Source organism: Sciurus carolinensis, chromosome 12, assembly GCF_902686445.1.
Source record: "Sciurus carolinensis chromosome 12, mSciCar1.2, whole genome shotgun sequence".
NCBI lineage: Eukaryota > Metazoa > Chordata > Mammalia > Rodentia > Sciuridae > Sciurus > Sciurus carolinensis.
The window spans coordinates 93,186,026-93,203,672 of NC_062224.1; the positions used below are offsets into that span (position 1 = coordinate 93,186,026).

General features: G+C 34.1%; 1 pseudogene; it reads left to right on the forward strand.

The window, feature by feature from the left end:
• The first annotated feature begins 1,297 nt into the window (after positions 1–1,297).
• Positions 1,298–17,647, forward strand: part of LOC124961431 (elongation factor 1-alpha 1-like) — a 154,005-nt pseudogene continuing 137,655 nt past the window's right edge.

The window sequence follows — 17,647 nt, forward strand, 5'->3', positions numbered from 1 at the left end:
ATTTCCCTAAAAGAATACATTAAGTTTCTGTAGAAGTTACCCCTTCCAAGAACTCTAATGTTAGTTATTCATAGTGGAATGTTTTTTGTTATTACTAACAGAGAATAGAGAAATCAGCTTATAGTTAATATTTATTCTGTTTCATGTACTCAATGATGGACTAAAACTCTAACTAGACAAAGGAAGAACACAAATTGTACCTATGATTAACCTATTTATTTATTAAGTGGGAAAAATATCCTTAAACTTAATCATAAACACTAAGAAAGCAATGAAGACCAACACCACATCAAAGCTCAGAGGAATACACTCTCATATATAACTTTTAGAGAATTTTGTATACTAAAAGAAATCACAGGCTCCTTACAAATTTGAGCAAATCATAATTGCTTATTAATGATTTCATCTAAGTATTAATATTAAACTTTATCATATGTTATTTTGTGTCCCAGCACCATAAAATCTCCCCAGTATTCTCTATAATCTGAATCTAAGGATATATTGATTATTAGTATTAAAAGCAACTGCACATGGAGACATGCCATGTCTATGGCCCCCAAGAGGGAGGATGATCTTTCAACAGAATGGTGTCAAGTGTCAGAGTGGTAGGAAATAGATGTGGCACACATCACCAACTCATTTATTTATTTATTTATTTTTATTTTGAGACAGGGTCTTGCTAAGTTGCTGAAGCTGAATTTGAACTTAGGACTTGGGATCCTCCTGCCTCCGGCTCCTAAGCCACTAGAATGACAGGTTTGTGCCACCACACCTGGGTGCAAAATGCTTTTCATCTTGTGTGCCTTATCATTCCAGAAAACATATTGGAAAAGAAGAAATACTAAGAGTACACTGTTCTCTTAGCAGAAACTGCTTTCTTGGCGGGTGAACAGAAACACACACGTTTTATACAGACTAAGCTTGGGACTGTCACATCTGCTCCAAAGGATGTTCAAAGGAACCTGTATGCCCAAAACCAAAGTAATGGGATGTATTTTCTTTTGAGAGCCACGAAGAAGTCACAAAGTAAAGGTCACTAATGAATAGCTTTATACCAATACAGAAACATCTATTTTGGATTTTAAGGGGTTGAATTATGCCCCCACTTCCAAAATAACTGATGGACTCCTAATCCTATTCCCAGTACCTCAGAATGTGGTCTTATTTAGAAACACTGTCTCTACAGATGCAAGCAAACTAAAATGAATTCATAAGTGGTCTAATCCAATATGACAGGTATCCTTAGGAAAAGAGAAATTTGACACACCAACACATACCAGGTGAAAGCCAGATGAAGATGAAGATATTCACAGGCAGAGATCAAGGTGATATGTCCACAAGCCAAGAAATACCAACGCCAGTGACTGACATAAGTTACCAGAACCTTGGAAAAAAGCCTGACCGGATCCTTCTCAGGCCTGAGAAGGAACCAACCCTGTTGACACGTTGGTCTCGGACTTCCAGCCTCTTAAGTCGGGAGAGAATGCGTTTCTGGTGAGGTCCACCCAGTTTGCAATACTGTGTGACAACAGTCGAGCAAACGAGAACAAGAATAATAATCTACTATATCACTAATGCCCAGAGAAAATATTCACTTCAAAACTCCGCCAAGTCCAGAAAGTATCCAAGGAGTGATCATGCCCGCCCCCTTTACTCTCATTCTTCTTAACACTCTGGCCCTTGACAGATCAATAACAGTTTAACACCCCTGATTGAAACTCAGCCTGGAAGAAGCTTCACATATACGTCAGATTCAGAGTTCTGGTTACTGAATTAAGACTGTTCTGTAGCTTATAGTGACCAGAAGACTTTGTAATGTGACTACATTATAAATCCTAATAGTCTGCAATGTCCTGGGTAATACTGAAGTATTTTATTCAGGGGAAAGGAAAAAATTAGACCTTAGAGCAGTCTTAAGGAAACAATGAGAAATCAGAAGTAAAGTAGCTATAATTAGATTCAAGAGTTGTGCTTGTTTGAAGAAACACACACTTATTTTACAAATTAAGAAACTTTGACTCAGAAGAATGTAAATGAGTTGCTTAAGGTCAAACAGCTAATTAGTGGCAGAGCTGGGACTAGATCCAGATTCTTCCCATTCCCTGTTTAATTTCCACTAAACTCTGCTGACTTATCTTGTACACTGCAGAAGTATTTTTAGAATATCAGAAGTGCCTTCCTTTTATGTAGCCACATTGGAAGAGAGTTTTGCTGTTTCTTAAAATATAGAATAACCACATCACCTAGCAATTCCACTCCAACAGAAATGGAAATATGTCTTCACAAAAACTTGAATACAACTCTTCATGGAAGCATTATTTTATAATAGTCAAAAGTCTGTAACAATCCAATGTCCACCAACTGATGAACACAAAACGTAGTCAACACATAATGGAATATTATTTAGTAACAAAAAGGAATGAAGTGTATCACATGCCATAATATGGATGCTTCTTAAGAAGCTTAGGCTAAATGAAAAACCAGGTCACTACAGACCACACATTATATAGTTCCATTTATATGAAATATCCAGAATAAGCAAATCTAGAGGTACAGACAGAGGATTAGAGATTTCCCATGGGAAAATAATGTGAGTAGTAAGGGTGACTTTTAATAAAACTAAGATTTCTTTTTCATAATGGTTAAAATGTTCTAAACTTACTGATGATGTTTGTACAACTCTGCATATACTGAAAACCATTGAAATGTACAATTTAAATGAATGGATTTTATAGTATAATGAAACATCTCAATAAATATGTAAAAGTATGCATTTTTACAAAAAGCAAAATCATTCCATAGTTTAACATATCTTTTTCTTGACAGAAACAAATATCGAAATCCTTGACAGATTTTTATTTTCCCACAGTTCATTCTCTTTGGGTCTTCGACTTGAACAAAACTTAAAAGAATCTCAGCAGAAGTTAGAGTATTTGGTTCAAGTAAAGACTTGTCTCAGTACATACACAGAAAGGGCAGCTTAATGGTTTATGTAGAAGAAATTACACTGAGCTTTTCACACTAAAACTAGTATTTTTACCACTCTAACAAATGTTAGTGAACCTGAATTTATATCTTGCCCTCTTCACCAGCTCAGCAACTCATATATTCATGTCTCATAACTTAGCCCTTAACAGCTTACTCTCAGCAGAGAGCGTTGATGAGTTAAGGCTTAAGATGTGGTATTTTAACATTGGAAGAAATAATGACCTTTAGATACCCAAAAGAATGTGAAATGGTAATTCTTTCTCCATCCTTTCTTCAAAACACTGTTGCAATCATGGGAGGATTGCACATAATCTTAAGAAGTATACTTTCAAAATACATCTGTTTATTCATCAAGTTATGAAGATTAACACTTTCTATAATTTAATGTATCTGTAGATAGTAAAATATTAGGAACATAAATCATGGCAGAAATGTTTTGAAAATTAATACCATGAAATTTAATCCTCTGTTATATCTTAAATTCACAATGAGATCCTCACAACATTTTCTCTTCAAAGAGAAGGTCATCCAGGAGAAGCTTTTAAAGGATTTTGTAGGAAATCTCAGTGACAAAGGTATATAAAATATACAGAAGGTAGTTGGCAAAGTGGACTAGGGAGGTATTCTAAAATCAATACAGGTAATGTAAATAATTTTACTGACTCAAAATACCTCACATGGTTATTATGAAGATATTTTTACCTTCTGTCTGTTTGACCTTCATGTGTCTTTAGCAACATTGATTACCCTTACCAGAGAAAAATTCTTCTTCCTCTTGGTTCTATAGCCTTACACAACATCTTTTTCTAGGACTATATTTTTTTCTGCATTTCCTTTGACTTGTTCTTCCGTTTTCTATCTTTGTTTCCTAATGGTGTTCTAACAAATTACCATAAAAAACAGTCCTTAAAATAGCATAAATATACTTTCTTACAGTTCTGGTGACCAAAAGCTCATAATCAGTATTGACAAGACTGGGGGTCCTTCTGGAGGCTCTGGGGAAGAATCCGTTGGTCTGTGTGAGCTTCTAGAGGCCTCCCACATCCTTGGCTCCTAGCCTGCTTCCTCCATCCTCAGGCCACTGATGCAGCATTTTCAAATCTGTCAGTGTCCAGCTTCTGTTTTCACATCACTTTGTCTCTGATTCCTCCCATGTCCCTCTAATAAGGATGCTTGTGATCACAATAAACCCACCTAGTCATTCAGGAGACTCTCCCCACCTCAAGATCCTTAACCATAATCTGCAAGGTCCTTTTCCCATGCTAAACACATATTCACATATTTCCATGATTAGGACTGGATAAAAATGGGGTAATGATTCAGCTTACTGCACTTTCATTTCCTAGGTATCCTATCATCTAATTTGCAACTAGAGAAACTTGTTTACATTTTCCTTTAAACTATAAGTTTAGTTTCCTAGTCTGGTCTGATTACACTGGACAAATCTAAACTATAAATTATTAAATAAGTATGGTAACAGCAGTCATCCCGTAATCCTGATATTAAAAACCTGCATCTAATATACTTCCATTAATTTGGATGGACACTGGATTGGGACAGAGAAATAAAGATGAAAGCCACACTGAGCAAGAATACATGATAGTATGTTTCATTTAGTGCTCTCTGCGAAAAGATGTTGAATCATTATATAGGTACCATCAGGATCTACAAAATGACCATATTACTTATACCAGTGGATTTATTATATGGTAGATACAGTGGGTTTTCTTTTAAAAAATATTTTAATCCTGGCAATCAATTCCACTTTCAGTATACTGTTTGTTTTCTTTTTTGTGGTGTTGAGGATCCAACCCAGGGTCTCATGCATGCTAAGTAAGCACTCAACCACTAAGCTGCATCCCTTGCCAGCATATTGCTTTTTGGTTTGGTGGGGGGTGGGGGTGTGTGTTTTGAAATTTAAGTGTCAATATTTTAGTATTTTGGCATAACACACATTGAAATTGATCACCGCTTTCCACCGTGTGTGTATGTGTGGGTCAGTAGAAGACTTTGGAGGATTTCTTTCCCTTTCTATATCCTAGAACAACAGAAGAGCATTAGCATTTTATATTTTAAAGATAGGGCAGAATTTCCTTGTGAAACTTAACCATCGCTTTTTGGTACAGGGGATTCAATCGAGAGACTCTTTACTACTGACAACCCCAACCCCTTCATTTTGAGACAGAGTCTTGCTAAGTTGTTGAGACTGGCCTGAAACTTTAGATCCTCCTCCCTCAGCTTTCTGAGTTGCTGGGATTGCAAGAGTGTGCCACTCTGCCTGGCTCAACCATCCCTTGTTAGGCATAGCTCTTTAATAAAGTTTATTTATTCTGTGTAAATTAGTCTACTTAGTCATCTTTACTATGGTCCAATTAATTATGTTTTCATATACAACCTCTGTGAAAGTGTTCATTTCATTTAGGTTATTTTATTATACTGGCATGGATTGGTCCAAAATAGACTGATAGTTTTTATTAAATAAATTACCAAACTTGAACTTACTAATAATCAAAAAGAATGGTGCTATGTGCCTTTGATTCTTGCCAAAAGCATTTAGTCAAAGTTATCAATGAGAAAACAATGTCTTTTAATATAGGATATTCTACATAAAATTGTTCTGAAGCCTCAAAAAGGTCAATAGCAACGGAAGACACTCCTCTCCACCAAATCATGTATAGAGACAACCATTATGCTTGTATAAAAGAAAATAAATGGATATGACTGTCAATCAATCAAAGGCATTGTGTGAATATTGATTTTAACAAAATTTTATAATGATCCCTTAAGTACAACTATGAAAACTGAATATGGACTTACATCAAATAAATATTGAATCAAAGTGAGATTTCTGATATTTGAACATAGTAATGTAGTAAGAGTTGTCTTCTTAGGAGACATATGCTGGAAGTGGTTAAGAGTTATGATGACTGATAATTACATTTAAATATTTATATGTGTGATTCAGACATGAGAGAGAAACCAAACATGCATATTATTAGTCACTCATAAACTCAGATGCAAAGTGTTTAAGTTTTCACTTAATATTTTTTTTAATCTTTTCTATGGCTTTAAAATTTTCCGGGACCAGATGGGTTCTCAGCCAAGTTCTACAAAACCTTTAAAGAAGAGCTCATTCCAATACGTCTCAAAGTATTTCATGAAATAAAAGAGGAGGGAAACCTCCCAAATTCATTCTATGAAACCAATATCACCCTGATACCTAAACCAGACAGAGACACATCAAGGAAAGAAAACTTCAGACCAATATCCTTAATGAACATTGATGAAAAATTCTCAACAAAATCTTGGCAAATCACATATGAAAATATATTTAAAAGATAGTGCACCACGATCAAGTGGGTTTTATCCCAGGGATGCAAGTTTGGTTCAACATTCAGAAATCAATAAATGTCATTCACCATATCAACAGACTTAAAGTCAAGAATCACATGATTATTTTAATAGATGCAGAAAAAGCATTTGATAAAATACAGTTTCCCTTCATGCTCAAAACACTAGAAAAAATAGGGATAGTGGGAACATTCCTTAACATTATAAAGGCCATCTGTGCTAAGCCCATGACCAATATCATTCTAAATGGTGAAAAACTGAAAGCATTCCCCCTAAAAACTGGAACAAGGCAGGGATGCCCTCTTTCACCACTTCTATTCAACATTGTCCTCAAAACTCTAGCCAGAGCAATTAGACAGACCAAGGAAATTAAAGGGATATGAATAGGAAAAGAAGAACTCAAACTATACCTATTTGCTGATGACATGATTATATATTTAGAGGAACCAGGAAAGTTCAGCAAAAAACTTTTAGAACCCATAAGTGAATTCAGTAAAGTAGCAGGATATAAGATCAATGCTCATAAATCTAATTCATTTTTATATGTAAGTGATGAATCTTCAGAAAAAAAGTTAGAAAAACTACCCCATTCACAATAGCCTGGAAAAAAATAAAATACTTGGGAATCCTCATTTTGTTTACTATGACAATTTTGTTATTGTCCCCATAGGGACTATTTGGTCTAGGATTGCATAGTGTCTGATTTGGGCACTGCTAATATTGATCTCCCCTTAAAGAAAGGGTTTTGGAAACCTATAGAACCACTATAAGTCTATAGGGGGAAATCTGCAATACCCCAGATCTGCACTGCTAGAGGGGAAGATACATGAACAACATGAAAAAACAAGGGAAGAAAATGATCCAAACAAATCTAGATTCTATATTAATAGAATCTAATGACAGTATGTTAGAAGAAATGTCAGAAAAGGACTTCAGATTATACATGATTAAGATGATTCATGAAGCAAAGGATGAGATAAGAGAGCAAATGCAGGCAATGAATGATAATACCAATAAGCTGAAAGAGCACCTGCTGGAAGCAAAAGGTCATTTCAACAAAGAGATAGAGATTCTCAAAAAAAAAAAAAAAAAAAAAAAAACGGAAATCCTTGAAATGAAGGAAACAATAAACTAAATAAAAAACTCAATGGAAAGCATCACCAAAAGACTAGACCACTTGGAAGACAGAACCTCAGACAATGAAGACAAAATATTCAATCTTGAAAATAAAGTTGCCCAAACAGAGAAGATGATAAGAAATCACGAACAGAATCTCCAAGAACTATGGGACATCATGAAAAGACCAAATTTAAGAATTATTGGGATTGAGGAAGGCACAGAGATACAAACCAAAGGAATGAACAACCTATTCAATGAAATAATATCAGAAAATTTCCCAAACCTGAAGAATGAAATGAAAATCAAATACATGAGGCTTACAGAACACCAAATGCACAGAATCACAACAGATCCACACCAAGGCACATTATAATGAAAATGCCTAACATTTAAAATAAACATAGGATTTTGAAGGCTGCGAGAGAAAAGTATCAGATTACATATAGGGGGAGACCAATACAGATAGCAGCCAGCTTCTCAACCCAGACCCTAAAAGCTAGAAGGGACTGGACCAACATATATCAAGCTCTGAAAAAACATGGTTGCCAACCAAGAATCCTATACCCAGCAAAACTAACCTTCAGATTTGAAGATGAAATAAAATCCTTCATAATAAACAAAAGTTAAAAGAATTTACAAATAGAAAGCCTGCACTACAGAATGTTCTCAACAAAATATTCCATGAGGAGGAAATGAAAAAACAACAATGTAGGTCAGCAAAGGGAGGAAATACCTTAGAGAAAAACCACTCAAAGGAGAAACCAAGCCAACTTAAAAAGCAAAAATAAGCCAAATGACTGGGAATACAAATCATATCTCAATAAAATATTGGGGAATCAATCTAACAAAAGAGGTGAAAGACCTCTACAATGAGAACTACAGAACACTAAAGAAAGAAATTAAAGAAAACCTTAGAAGATGGAAAGATCTCCCATGTTCTTGGATAGGCAGAATTAATATTGTCAAAATGGCCATACTACCAAAAGTGCTATACAGATTCAGTGCAATTCCAATTAAAATCCCTAGGACATACCTCACAGAAATAGAGTAAGCAATCATGAAATTCATCTGGAAGAATAAGAAACCCAGAATAACTAAAGCAATCCTTAACAGGAAGAGTGAAGCAGGGTTATTGCAATACCAGAACTTCAACCATACTACAAAGCAATAGTAACAAAAACAGCATGGTTTTGGCACCAAAATAGGTAGATCAATGGTACAGAATAGAGGACATGGACACAAACCCAAATAAATACAATTTTCTCATATTAGACGAAGGTGCCAAAAACATGCAATGGAGAAGAGATAGCCTCTTTAACAAATGGTGCTGGGAAAACTGGAAAACCATATGCAACAAAATGAAATTAAACCCCTATCTCTCACCCTGCACAAAAATCAACCTAAAATGGATCAATGACCTCTAAATCAGACCAGAGACCCTGCATCTTATAGAAGAAAAAGTAGGTCCAAATCTTCAACATGTCAGCTTAGGATCAGACTTCCTTAACAGGACTCCCATAGCACAAGAAATAAAAGCAAGAATCAGTAACTGGGATTGATTCAAACTAAAAAGCTTTCTCTCAGCAAAGGAAACTATCAGCAATGTGAAGAGAGAGCCTACAGAGTGGGAGAATATCTTTGCCACTCATACTTCAGATAGAGCACTAATTTCCAGAATATATAAAGAACTCAAAGAACTCTACACCAAGAATACAAATAATCCAATCAACAAATGGGCTAAGGAAATGAACAGACACTTCACAGAAGAAGATGTACAAGCAATCAACAGGGACATGAAAAAATGTTTGACATCTCTAGTAATAAGAGAAATGCAAATCAAAACTACCCTAAGAGTCCATCTCACCCCAATTAGAATAGCGATTATCAAGAACACAAGCAACAATAGGTGTTGGCGAGGATGTGCAGAAAAAGGTACACTCATACATTGCTGGTGGGGCTACAAATTAGTGCAGCCACTCTGGAAAGCAGTGTAGAGATTCCTCAGAAAGCTTGGAATGGAACCAACATTTGACCCAGCTATTCCACTCCTTGGTCTACTCTTAAAGGACTTAAAATCAGCATACTGCAGAGATACAGCCACAACAATGTTCATAGCTGCTCAATTCACAATAGCCAGATTGTGGAACCAACCTAGATGCCCTTCAGTTGATGAATAGATAAAGAAACTGTGATATATATATACATAATGGAATATTACTCAGCCATAAAAAATAATAGAATTATGACATTTGCAGGCAAATGAATGAAATTGGAGAATATCATGCTAAGTGAGATAAGCCAATCTCAACAAACCAAAGGAGGAATGATCTCACTGATAAGCGGATGATGACACATAATGGGGGGGAGGGGGCAAGAATGGAAGAAGGAGGGACTGTGTAGAGGGAAAAGAGGGGTGGGAGGGGTGGGGGGAAGGAAAAAAATTAACAGAATGAATCAAAAACTATTACCCTATGTAAATGTATAATTACACAAATGGTATGCCTCTACTTCATGTACAGAGAAACGATATGTATCCCATTTGTTTATAATACAAATAATCTTTTTTTAAATTTCAAATAAATATTTGGGGAAAAATATTCCCTGATGGTAAAATTCAAAATAAATATTCTCATGGGGTAATGATTTGACTTTTGCCATTTCTTCATTTGCATAATTTCTCACTATTTCTTTCAACTTAATTAGGCCAAGTAGGGGTTCATCTCTGCTTTTGAATTATCAGTTTTTAAAAATTGTTTTTAGGTGAAAGGAAATAAAACTTCCTTTCCTTTCTCATTATTAATGAGAATAATAATAATTATATTATTAATTCCTTCCTATCTATTTCATCTGGCATTGTATATCTATTAATTGCAGTGGAAAAATCAAATACAGAAATTGTTTTAAGAAATAAGAATTCTGACATATTTCAAAGAATACTTTATCTGTTAAATGACATTCAAAAAATAGAAGAAAAAAGAAATGGTGGATTATATACTTCAAAAGCTTTTCTAAGTCACAAGATTTGAAATTTAAACTTTTCTTTTCATTGTGAATATGCTCAGATATTTTGAGCCTTCTCATAAATTTACAAGCAATCTTAGATTGCAATATACTGTCCCAGAACATTCAAACATACATATATTTTTTGTGATGGTTGTTGTTCAACACCTCCCTGTATAATTTTATTAGCCTCTCTCTTCTTCAGGTTCAACAACATATTATTAGATGAATTTTTTAAAAAATAAACAACAAGAAAGGGAGACTATTTTTACCAGAGTGACTTTAGAAAATGGAGTTTTATCTTCTTTCTTTTTTTTTATAAATCACTTTCAAAAATTAACCTTTTAGAACTTCATATCATATTATTTACAGAGTAATAGAACTATTTTTGTTTGATCAAAAGATCTATCCTCCTGACAGAACTGTCCATATTGCTTAGATGCATTTCAACTTTTTTGGTTTGGGGGTTTGTTTTTTGTTTGTTGTCAATTTTGTCTCCAACTAACCTGACAATTCAACTTCAGAATGTATACCTCCACTCCAAAACAAAGATAATTTATGTCAATAATTTCTAAATGGAATTGTCATTCATTTACCACTTACACCTTTTGTCCCCCCCAAAATCAGTGTTATATATTTAATGTTTGAGTATCACAATATCTTGGTTGCTATTTAAGGCTCTGCTCTTAGTTGTTCATATCTGGAATATAATCTAGTTTTTTTTTTTTTTTTTTCTTGTGTAATTTGCTTGCTTGCTTTTGAACTCAGAAATAATTATTGTATTTTTGGATTCAGGAAAATGAGTAACATGGAGAGAACTTGGAGAGGGATTTTTATCATCAATGGTTCTAGGAAGACTATAATAATCATAATCAAATAACCTTCTATTGTTGATTAACTCAAATGCTCTTACACTCTTGCTTGTTACCTACAACATTATTTAATAATTGGTATGCTGAGAATGATATCTACTGTGAGTCAGACACTTCAGAATTTTTTTCTAAAAGCTAATTTTTGGTGGAAACATAGAGAATGTAAAAGGTCTAGATACTTATAAAGGAGAGAGAAAAGTAAAACACAATAATCAGAAAATGTACCAAAATCATTTAATATTTCAGTCAAGTTACCAACAAGAAGAAAACAAAATGAAAAGGAATAAATGAAGAAAGTAGAAAGAAGGGACTATTTACAAATTTGTGTGTAGGACTAAGTAAACTAATGACAGAAAGCAGTTATCATTCCCTGGTCTGGAGGGGCTAGCAGAAGGGAAATCCTCAGTTTGCTGAGCCTACCAGTTCGAGTCACCACAGAACAATAGAAATTTTTCTCACAGTTCTCCGTGGTATAAGTTTGAGATCACAGGGTGGGTCCTTCTGAGGGTCATGAGGAAAGAATGTGTTCCAGACCTTTCTTCTAGGCTGGTGGATGATCGTCTTCTCCATGTCTTATATTATCTCCCCTTTCTACATTTACTAGACTCCCAGAGAGCTGAAGCTATAGGAAAATTATTACCTAAGAGATCCTTAAGTATGGGAATAATTCTATGCATTGGGTGACTCTATCCCTTTAAGAAAGGATCCAGGGACAGTGATACCCTATATTTTGCCAGTTCTTCTCCTCTGATCTCTCAGCATCTACAAAGCCCAGCTGGAAACACACAGTAGAGAGCCTATTTGATTTCATGCTTTGAAGTTTTTTTTTTCAGAAAACAGAACAAGTAGAAGTAGGGTGAATGTGGGGTGGCCAAAGGAGAATATCTAGCACAATCTGCCACAGGGAAGTAACTCTTGTACCAGAGTTCAGGAAAGAGAGATGAACGGTTGTATAAGGGGATCAGTGTGTGTGTGTATTTAATTTATAAATATCCTCTCAAAACCAGGTTCTGAAATGCCTTCCAATAAAATTAAGGAACTAGAGGGTGAGAATCAGAGCAAGAGTGAAGTACGATTACTCACGAGAGTCTCTTATTTACAGGGTACATAAAAAGTGATTCATGAATTTTCAGTAGAATTTGTTTTCAATGAAACTATATTTAAGCCCAAAAGTTATCTTACACAACCAAAGAAAACATCTATGAATTGCTACCTGATCCGCTTCACAGCAATTCCTAAACTCCTAATATTGGAAAATTATGCTGTATTAGAAAATTGTATCTATTCTAATGCCTATGTTAGGAATTGGGTAATAAAAGAAAGACTTTAGACCAATTAAATTTAACAGCAGAATTTATCTGGGCAAAGAATGATTCATGAGTTCCCAAGCTCGGAGAATTCTCCCCCGCAGTGTAAGCAGTAAGTTTATACAGGTCAAGCACAGAAGTAAAGTGGAGAAAGCACCCTACTGTCTATACCTAGGTATTTGCTTTACTAGAGCCTGGTCTGATCAGTTAGCTGCCTGAGACTGGCAGAAAGTTGACTGCTTGTGATTGGCTACTTATTAAAAAATTAATTAAATAAATACTGCATTAGATTTTAGTTTAAGAGCGAAATCAGATTTCAATATGCTAAAAAGGAACTTGGAAAAAAAAGAGACAATCTTAGAATAATGATCTCCTCCTCATTTGCTTTAATAAGGGCAAGTAAAGCTCAGAGAGATGAAATGTAACATCTTACATTAATTGTTGAGTAAGAGGAGCACTCAAGATTTCTTGCTCCTTGTCCTTGTGTTTTGTTCGCTTTTTTATTTTTTGACCACAACTAATTTTCTACCCAAAGACCAAGGCCACTACAAATTTCTTTGAGTCCTGCAATGAAGTTTTCGTTACTTTCAGAGCTAAATTACTGCCTGAAGTGAGAACTGTAGCTTCCTTATTAATTACAATAACTTACCAAAACAATGTCCTGCATACCTCATAAAGGAACAGATAATTCTTTTTTTTCACATCATTTATGCTTTTATTTCATTTTTATTTTTTACAGACTGCGTTTTGATTCATTGTACACAAATGGAGTACATCATTTTCTTCCTATGGTTGTACATGATGTAGATTCACAACATTCATGTAATCATACATGTGCATAGGGTAATGATGTCTGTCTTATTCCACCATTTTTTATTACCCCCCTCTCATTTCTTGACTATCAATATTACTTAAAACCTAAGTCATTCCCAATAATGTAATTTCAAGTAATAATATCAATAAAAATGAAAGAAATGAAATGAGATCTTTTAAAAATTTCTTATAACTAAATCCAGAATAGAAAAATCATATAAAAATAATACATGTTTTATAAAATAATTGTCATAATCCATGTCTCCCTGAATTATCATACTTTGACAGTACTTTTGTGTATGTGTGAACGTATCCCTTTCCCCCAATGATAGTTATTAAATTGTAACATTATCATTTCCTTAACTATATTTGGAAATGTGGCCACAGGATAATGCATTATAGTCTATCTAAACGCTTACACTTTACAGAACACTCTTTAATAAAGCCTTTTGCAACTTCTTAAGTGAATCAATTTAAACAAATGCATAATTTTCAATAGGTCAATTTACTTGGATACGTTAAATCTTCAAGAGAGGTCTAGGTTAGGGTCCTGCTTTCAGCTTATCACCTAAAATAAGTGTAATTTCCATAAAAACAAATTGCAACATGTTTCAGCTTGTATGAGTGATCCAATTTTCCATAATGTTTTTATTGTCACAGTTGGAAACTGTACAGCCTACTTCATTTCAATTATTAGAATCATTCTGACTATTATTCTACCCACAAGGACCAGGGCAAATGCTTTCTGTGTACACACTAAGTTTGATTTCAGCTAGCAGCTGTTCATTATAAAGGAAATGATTCCCTGAATTCCACAGCACTTAAAACTATTTGGCAACCAAAGGGCTGTTTTCCTTAGTCTTCAGTGTAAGTTTTTTCTTATTTTCAATTGTTTCTCAGCTATTTTATCTATCTATTTAATTGTCTCAATATGTTTCTTTAGTTGAAAATGGCAGATTTCAGTTACCTATGCAAAAACTGTCTTACCTGACCCAAGCTCTGGGCAATAACAATAAAATAGAAACTCCTAAAAGAGAGTAAATTACCTGAAGCTATCCCTTCTTAAGGGCACTTGGCCTGTAAGTTTTCCAGCCCCTCTCTGAAGGAAGATTGGGGTTGCTGCTGTCGCAAGAAGAATTTGTATTTGCAAAAAAAAAAAAAAGTTCTTATTTGAAATCTTTAAACTTTTACTCCACAAGCTATAACATTTTTATAATTATGATTTTTGATGGAAAGCTTCTTGGTACCCACAGGAACATTTCAAAAATAACTACAGGCCTAAAAGTAAGAGTGTCAGGAGGAAACCTTTTATCCCCAGCTGCCTCTCCCTGATCCATACATGCTTAATCTCTGCTTTCACTAATACTTGTGCTGGAAGCTGGTTTGTTCCCCGCATAAAATTATGGAGTGGGATAGAGATGGATTTCCGAACCTGAGGTTCAGGTAAAAAGATATGTCTCCAGACACTGCAATTGCAATATGGAAAATATTTTCCATATAAATTATTGTTAATGATATAAACTATTGTTAAGGACTATAGTTCTGAACTTGGCTAAGTACTGAATTGGCCTAAGCACATTATCAGTTGTTGTGGACAATCCAGAAATCTTTTTGGTGAGAAATAACATTTTTCCACTGGAAAAATTGTTCCAAGTTTCCAAGAACTCCCACAGGTCAAATTATTCTTGTTTGAAGACAAAATGATTCTATGTGCATATATACATATATATGCATATATATATAGAGAGAGATAGATATAGACATATTCCACCAAAAGACTATTAGAACTGATAAATTCCACAAAGTTGCAGGATACAAAATCAACACAAAAACCAGTAACATTCTAATATGCCAATAACAATATTATGGAGAAAGAAACAGAAATAATTCCCTGGAAAATAACTGCTAAAAGAATTTAAAATACCTAAGAATATATTTAACAAAAGAACTGAAAGACTTCTACCATGAAAATACAAAAGTCTGAAGAAAAAACTGAATGTGCACGTACACGCAAACACACACACACACACACACACACACACACATGAGTAAGAGTAGTTCCCATGTTCATGGATTAGGATAGTTAATGTCATTACAATGTTCATACTACCCCAAAGTGATCTATAGATCTGATGCAATTTCCATCAAAACACCAAAAAACTAGGAAAAATAATTCAAAAATATATTTGTAAGCACAAAAAGACCTCAAAGAGTCAAAGCAATCCTGAGAGGAAAACAAAAACAAAAACAAAAAAAAACAAAACAAAACAGGAGGCAGCACATACCTGAATTCAAAATATACTGCAAATCTGTAGCAATCAAAATAGCTTGGTATTGGCATAAAAACAGACACAGACCAGCAGAACAGAATAGAGTGATAAGAAATAGCTCCATGAATTCATCACCAACTAATTCTCAACAAAGGCACAAAAATCCTCCACTGGAGAAAGAATAGACTACAATAAATGGTGAGCTGGGAAACTGTATATCCATATGCAAAAGACCGAAGCTTAACACCTGATTTTCCATGTATAAAAAGCAACTCAAAATGGATCAGAGACTAAATATAAATCCTGAAACTATGAAACCACTAGAAGAAAACATAGGGGAAATACTTCAAGATGTTAACAGAAAATTTTTTGGATAAGATTCCCAAAACACAAACAGAATAGACAAATAGGATTTGCACAGCAAAAGAAACAATCAGTAAAGGGATAACCTACAGGATGTGGGGAAAAGTTACTGATTATTCATCTGACAAATAATTAAATACATAGTATACAAAAGAATTTTAAAAATCAATAGCAAAACCCCAAAGAATTCAATTTAAAGACTGGCAAAATAATGAATAGATAGTTCTCAAAAATAAAAAAAAAAATTAACTGGCCAACAAATTCATGAAAAAAAGCTCATCACTAATCATCAGGAAAATGCAAATCAAATTGCACCAAGATATCATCATCTCATCTTAGTTAAAATGGCTATTATCGAAAGACAAGAAATAACAAATGGTGGCAATGATGTTATACTAATTTGTGATGTTAGTATAGTCACTGTGGAGAACAGCGTGGTGTTTCCTGAAAATCTGAAAACTTATCTATCTTAGGATTCAGCTATCCCACTTCTAGGTATATATTCAAAGGAAATGATATCAGCATATCAAAGAGATAGCTATTCTCATGTTTATTACAGCACTATTCACAATAGCTAAATATGGAATCAACTTAAATTCTCAACAGATGAATGATCACAGAAAATCAGGTATAATATAACACAATAAAATGTTATTCAGCTACAAAAAGAATGATCTTCTATTTGCAGCAAAACGGATAGAATTCGAGGATATTATATTAACTGATATAAGCTATTCACGAAAAATACCACTTATGTTTAACTGTACAAATTTATAGGGTATCACATGATAATTCATTACATGTATACTATATGGAATGATCAAATCAGTGTAGTGCTTAACATGAGCACAGTATGTAAGTGTTCAGAGTGAACAACATGTTGTATTTGGGTCTTAAAATTATTTCCCTTGGTAAGCTACATATACAATAATTGGTAGACTTTGGATGATCTTACATTTTCTTACTCTTTAAATTCTATATCCCTATAATCAAATTCATCAAAAATTATAACAGCAAAAAATGAAAGAAAATGAAAATCATTTTTTCCACATACACATGGGGTAGGGGAGAGAAGGAAGGGGAGAGACAGAAAGAGTCATACATATGATTATATATGCATTTGTGTCATGGATATGATATGCATACATCCCCTATAAGGAGCCATTTCCAATTTTTGCTAAATCAAACATTACTTCATTGAATAATCTCATGCAGGCCACTTCATAGACATGCAAGTACAGCATTAGTATATGTTGTTATTTGGTCTAAAATAGAATTACTACATCCAAGAATATATTTCTTTCTTTCTTTTTTTTTTTTTTTTAGGAAAAACAGTTTTAATAACTCTTCAAATATTCATGTCAGCTTGTAAGAAGAAAATGAAAACCTACTATGTCTTAAAGTAAAATTAAGGCTTTTAAAGAAAGTATTCAACTTCCCTCCATACAGGTTTGCAATTTACATTCTGATATCACTCTAGGAAGGTGCCTCTTTCCCAAAAACCCAACAGCAGTCTTATGAAATTCTTGGTATGGGACAATCTTGTTAGATGGGGTATGATTGT